Here is a 6,988-nt window from a genome sequence, read left to right as displayed (position 1 = left end):
TGTTTTTAAATATTGCAAACGCCTTATGTAATAAACGGATTCTAGCGAATAAAATAGCAGAATGGTATGCATTGAAAGAAAGTATTTCTTCATTAACTTAAAGCAGGCATACAAAAGTTATCACTGTTTACAATCTAAATAAAGAAACCTCATTGAGAACATCAAGCCGCTTGTTACTAAATAACAATTAAAGGCCAAATTTAAAAGGTCCATACCTATAATATCACAATTTTCAACTAAAATGCTTCTTTAACAGTCCTTTGTATTGCTTAAAAGATTCAGTTTTTCTAAGATCGATTGGTAATTCGTTGTACAGCTTTGCACCCATAAAATGGAACGACTTCCTAGCATATTCTGTTTTGATGCTTGGAAGCCTAATTAAACATTCGATGTCTATAATTCGTGTCTTGTGCTGTTGTAGCTCGAAATAACCTTGAAAGTTGTCACATATATCATTGTCCAAACATTTACGCACAAGTTTACATGCCATGGTCTTTTTGGCATTGGCAACTGATTGAATAGCTGTGGGATTTCCAGGAATAGGTATCAGCCACAGTTAATTGCCCAAGGTGATCTCATGGGTTTTTTGTACCCTGATACTGATTCTGACTCTGAAAGACTTGTTTGTGCCATGTAAACAAGTCCATGGCTTTTTATAGGCCATTCGTGGCGTTTACACACATTGAGTAAGAATTTTTTTGTTGAGCGTCGATATCCTTTAAAACTTGTGCTTCTGAACTTGATAATGTTCTAAAATAATTCTTAAGAAGAAAGTTTAGATCTTTTGCTACTGTCTTTCTTCATCACCAAAACATTGTAGGGAACGAAAGAATACTAGCACAAAACAAACTTGATAATTTTTTTATAAAATTTTTGCGCAAAAGTCAAGCTTTCTTGCTTGCTCAAAAGAATCTTATGAATAAAAGTAAAAGTCAAATTTTTCATATAATTGAAATATGGCTATTATTCTTAAATGATTCTTTTTCACCAATTTCGAGCCACATTAGTGTTACAAGATTTGTCCGTACAAAATGTATGTCAAATTTTGGATCAAATTAAAAAAAGAATAAAATCCTCGACCGCATGCTAGTGCATTTGAAAGCCAAATAGAGGCGAAAACGACAGGGCGGCTGCAGGATGATAAGATGTGATAATAATACAATTTCCTGACATCAGTCAGAATTTGTGGCAATGGAATCTGGATATAGTGATGTTGAGTACCTCGAGAAAATTGAAGAGAAGCTAAGATTATGGAAAGCAGATAAAATCTCGCTGTTGGCAAAGATTAAAAATTTGGAGAAAAATCTTGAAGAACAAAACATGCCGCTGCTTGCGTCTTGTAGGGATTTGAAGGAATTAGAACTTGAAAACAAAGCTATTCGAGCAGACATTGACGAGAAAAGACTGAAAATAGACATGCTGAAAGAAGAGATCAACTCTCTAAGGGAAAAGCGGTAAAAGAATTAAAAGATGATTTAACATCTTTGTTTTTACTACACATACCTGATAAATCAATCAAAATGATTTATTTATTTAAATAGCATTGTGGTTGCATCGAGAGGTTTAGAAACATGAACAAACTAAAGCAAACCAAATATTGTCCTAAATTTGAAACTTCAAATTCTCATTTATTCCATTTCAATTCTCAATTTTGATGCTTGCAACAATTACTATTTATTAATCATAGATGTGAATTATAAGTCTGTTATGTTACCCTTTGTAAGTGTAATATATATATTGTTGTGGAAAACTGGGAAACAATAAGGTCATAGGACTTAAATCAGGCCATAGTTTGTACTAATATAAGGGAAGCTATCTTTGCTTTATACCAAATTTTAGTAACTTAGTTGTATTTTAAATGTTATTGTGCTTTTGCTTGTGGTTTAAATATGTGCATATTATCAGGGAAATATTTGTATGCAGAGTAAGTATTTGTATTTTGTATTTGTTGCTACCTATCTTCCAGAGTTTTTGGGCACTGAGAAGTTGTGCTTATCAAGCAATGTTGTGGTCATCCTCCCAATGTTATAACATCTCATTATTCTGGTACCTGTGCCAGACTGGCAACTTTGTTTCTTAGCACAGACATGTGTACTTTGAGAATGGGCGTCTGAATTCATACATTCTGAGCTATTTCTAAAGTTAATGATGGTAAATGTTATTATCTAGGGATTTTGCATTGCCAATATGGAAAGCGTGCAGATGTGTGTACAGCCAATATATTGCGGGTGCGCAAAAGTTTCCAATCTAGTACCTGTGAACAGGGACTATAAAGTTGGGGGCTGATGGGGCTTAGATCCCATATAGTTTTCAAATGTACTTAAAACTGTACAAAATTGACCTTGCTCTTTGTTTTGAGCATGTTTAACCCCTAAAACATTTTAACCCCATCAATCTGTGAATTAGAGAACACTGGTGGCTCTTTTTACACTCAAGAACTCCAATAACAGGACATTTTGATCTGTTGAGACACCAGTATGAAGGGAACATGTAATTTATGTCATATTTGCAAAAGAGCTTTTTCTGCCTTGTGGGTGACCTATGATTTGCTCATTCTACGAAATTCAGTTTTAAATAAGACATGATGACATCAAATATGATTTGATAAAATCCACATTCCTCACAGGCCCCCTTTTAATAACAAAATTGTTGTCATTCTTAATAATATTTTATCAAGGCACTGCACTGTTTCCAAGGTCAAGTACCAAATCTCTAGAATTTTGACAAAAATACATTCAGCCTGCTATTTGTCCACAAATGTCTTGTTTCTATGTGTCAAAGATGTTGCTAGAAAATTGCGAGTACAGAATCACCGATAGAACTGATAGAATGGCACTGATAGATTATTTCTGCAGCATCATTGTACTGTACACAAAGTAATTTAACATGACTTGGTGTACAAGTTTGATTATTGGGATCAAAATTTATCTGGGATCAGATTTAATTCTTGCCTGTGAATCACAGAAAGCTGGTGGTTCTCTTTACACTAAAGACAAATAAAATTTTTATAAAAAATTAGTTTGAATTTAATGGCGGGATAACTCAAAGCCTTTTTTAACATACTAACGGGGGCAATTACCCCCCTACTCCAGTAACTTCATTGTTTTAAACAATAGGCTGTTTTCCTCCTCTTTATCTATACAAAGTAAAATACATTGACTTGAGAGTAAAGATTATGAATCTTGGACGTTGTAGCATAGCAAACTTCAGATAATTTATTAAGGCTAGTAGCAAGATCAAATTCCTGCTGGGAAAAGAGATTCCAGAGAAACAAACAGCATTATCCTATAAAAAATCTTCCTCTCGTACCTACCGCATATAATATTTTCTGCACTTCTGGGAATCAAGAATTCATACTATTTTACAACTTTCTCTACTGCAACTACTCTATTTACAACAATGACAGTTACTGCGATGATATTTAGAACAATGACAATTAACGCGATCCATGTCATAAGGAGAAAATCCACGCCAAAAGGAGAAAGAAAACACAGACCAATCAAAATCAAACGTGATTAATCGCAATCGGTAGAAAAAAGCAGCTTCTACCACCTAAGCCAATCAGAAGTCTGCATTTTCCCAAAAAATCGCATGACAGTGATATTGGCGCTAATCCTGATGACAGCGCATGGACGGGTGATAATCCTGCTTGATGCCTTTGATATTCCGCCTTCGCGGCAAAACACTGCATGCAACACAAAAAGCGTTTTTGACTTTTTCTACAGGACTTCGGGCGTGCTCTCGCGACACTTGCTATGCAGAGGGGAGGGGTTTTTGGGTGGTAGTCGCCCCACTTTCATGAAAAATCGGAATGTTTCGGTGAAACAAATCCTATGTTAGTAAACGCTTTATGTTAATTCCATGAAATTATTAAAAAACTTATATTGGAAATTTCGATTATAAAACGAAATGAGGCATTACCTGGTTACTGTAAGGTTAGCAGCAATCTCAACTCCTTTCTGTCCTTTGTATGAGCTTTAGGCTTTGCACCACATTAACCAAACCGTTTTCGCGCCAAATCCCATGCACGTGTCTGCAGTCTTCCCGCGACAATTTTCGCTATTTGGCATTGAAAATCTTGTAAATATTATTTAACAAATAATCCGATGGTTGGTATGGTCCTTCCTGTAAGTTACTCATGTTTTCCTTGGTGTTTTGTGAGAATTAACATGATGTGAATTGCTGTTACCATCGATCGCATGGTGTAGCCTGCGACACAGACCAAATCGAATGCATTCGATTTGGTCTGTGTCGCAGGCTACACCATGCTATCGCGGCTGGCAGCATGTTGAACAATCGGCCATTGATCATTGATGGCTGTTGACAGCTAAACAGCTTTGAAAAAAAAAACGGAGACACCGTTGTGTATCCTCCGCTGGCTACGGTTGCCTTGAATCCAGGCGAGAAAAATTGCGAAGAGCCCCGTCTACGAACTAGGGTCAAAGTTAGAGTCCTGCTATAAAGGGACGTAAAAACGTAGAAGAACACTTAAAAGGACTTCAAGAAATGAAAATTTTTTGAAAACATAGAAGAATATTAATGATCAAATATTGTATAGTTATTATTCTTGTGAACATTTATATACGGGAAAAATTGTTTTTCTAACTTTCGAAAAGATCAAAAGTGTACCCTGAGCATCTCTATAATGGGTTTTCCAAAGTAAGATCCGTTTCAATTTAGTTTTCATTATATAATTTACACTTTGAAGAAATGTTAAAGTCAAAAAAACTGTGGTCTAATTTGCTAGTCCTTTTAGTTTTACACTAACTTGTGACAATAACAAGCTCTTCCTGCAAAAGGCTATTAAATACCAAGGACAGCGGTTTATATCACAGATTGGAGGAGCTAAAGCGTTTTTTTAGGGAGGGGGGGGAGGGGGCTAAAGATGCTAAAAACTAAGAGCAGATTGGGGCCAACTTTTTGTATGGTTTTAAATATAATTTGGGAATTATTGGGGGGCTATTTAATTTTTTCTTAAATTAGAATGAGCATTTTCAGTTACGTTCGCTAGTGGTAATTATCATAACATCTAGGGAAATTTTGGCATTTGTGTGCCGTATTTTTTGGAAAACTTTTGTGGGTCAGGGTATGCTTTTGGCAAATTTTTGTATGACAGGGTTAGGGTGCAAAAAGGTTTCCCGCACAGCCCCCTTGTCATTTTCCTAGTCAGGTCCCCCCACCCTCTGGGAATCTATCTATGTGATATATGCTAGCCCTGCTATATCCGGGTTCATAATTTGCAGGAGTACAGAATTTTGATTTGTTTTATTAGCTTTTGGAAGATTTCTAGACTGTTGACATTTCTTACTTCGGCGGGTATATCATTCACAACATCTGGATTTTGGTTACTGTTAGTGGATCCGAGTTATTTTTCAGCAGTTTTATTACTCTTTTTACAAAAACAATTATTTAAGAACACGAGCCTCAAAATTTGTCAAATGTCAAGAACAATAATGTGAAATCACCCTTAAAAAATTTATATAAAAAGGAAGAGTTTTTTGCCATCTAGGGGTGCTTTTTGGGTGAACTTTCAAACTTGTCAGCAAATAACGCCTGTCGCACCAATTTTGTTGGCAAATGAGGCCTGAACTCCGCATAATTCAAGAAATAATTTAGAACAATCCTGGAGCAAATTTTCGAAAAAATTAAAAACATCCAGGCTGAATTTCAATTTGCCGGTTCTTAAGGAAAGTTTTTTTTATTTATAGATATCTAGACCGAGATCCGATTTTACAAGGCATTGTCATATTTTAGAAACACGGCACGACTACTGTAAAATGTGGCCAGAGAATGGCTTTTAAGCACCACAAAGTCATTTTCAGATAGACTAACAAAAGTTTGGCATCTGGCAAATGATCTTCCCACTTACAATTATGGTGCAAAAAGTGTGAACGGGAGAGGGTCAGAAAATATTTTTGGGTGCTCTTCGTGGCTATGAATCCCCTTCTCGGGGTTTTCCAGTATAACTGTGTTTTCAAGGCATCGAGAAAGCTTCCTTGCAATAATGGAGTGGAAATTGCAATAGAATGACGTCATAAAAATATTTTTCTATAAATTTCGAATTCTGATCACATAACCTGAAAAAGCATCGTAAAATACCTCTAAATATGAAAAATCAGTTAAAAGTGTTACGAATTGACAGAGTTATGGTCAGATGAGCACAGGCTCTTGCCCCATCAAACCTCTTTAAGTTGGTCTCTGTTCATAAACTTTATGAGCAGAGCCAAAATAACGGTGATCCGTTAGCAAATTTCAAATCTTTCATTTGCTATATCTCATTCAGTTTTTGACTCATTGGCCTGATTTTGCATATCTAGAAGGAATTGATAGAGTTCTTCTATGTTCTTTGATCAAAATTCAAAAATTATAAAAATAGTTTTCTTGTGACGTAACACTTAGAACTCAATGCCGTTAATAGTCGTGCCACAGATGTTGCGAGCGCTTGGATACGCCGACGAAAGACACTTGGATACCGTCTTGCTACGCTTTAATCAGTGAATTAGTCGTGAAGATTTAGAAAGTTTAACAGCAAAGTTAAAAACAAGTCAAGGGCTTTATCAGGGGCGGACACTTGGTGAAATATTGGGGGGGGCAAGCCTATTGTTTTAATAAGATGAAATCACATTTCCCAATGTCTTAGAACAAAAGACCACTGTTCTCCAAGGTATTGGGGGCGACCGCCATCGAAAACCTTAATTTTTTGTCTCTGTTTATAACCTACCATAACATAACCTGTTTGGCAGATTTAAAAGTATTTCATGTTGTCCTTTCAGGTTATATGGTCAATTTTCAAAAATTCTAAAAATTGTTTTTTTTTGTGAAATGAGGCTTTGCTTGTTATGGCAGTTCAGGTCTTTTGGGTGGGCGCTAAATATCTTGAACTCAGTTGACTAACTTCACGCTCAATTGAACCTTAGGCGAGACAAGTAATAAATGTCAAGAAAACTTGATTGGACATTAGCTTTGTATCTAGAATTATCTTAATATT

General features: G+C 35.8%; 1 protein-coding gene across 1 annotated transcript in view; it reads right to left on the bottom strand.

Moving 5' to 3' along the window:
• Window positions 1-6,988, bottom strand: part of LOC135681511 (transcription initiation factor TFIID subunit 5) — a 52,017-nt gene that overhangs the window by 154 nt on the left and 44,875 nt on the right. The window lies entirely within an intron of this gene.

Source organism: Rhopilema esculentum, chromosome 12 (assembly GCF_057945365.1).
Source record: "Rhopilema esculentum isolate cy_ngs chromosome 12, ASM5794536v1, whole genome shotgun sequence".
Lineage (NCBI taxonomy): Eukaryota > Metazoa > Cnidaria > Scyphozoa > Rhizostomeae > Rhizostomatidae > Rhopilema > Rhopilema esculentum.
The sequence above is the reverse complement of the archived record's forward strand: the minus strand, read 5'-3'. Positions and strand labels throughout refer to the sequence as shown.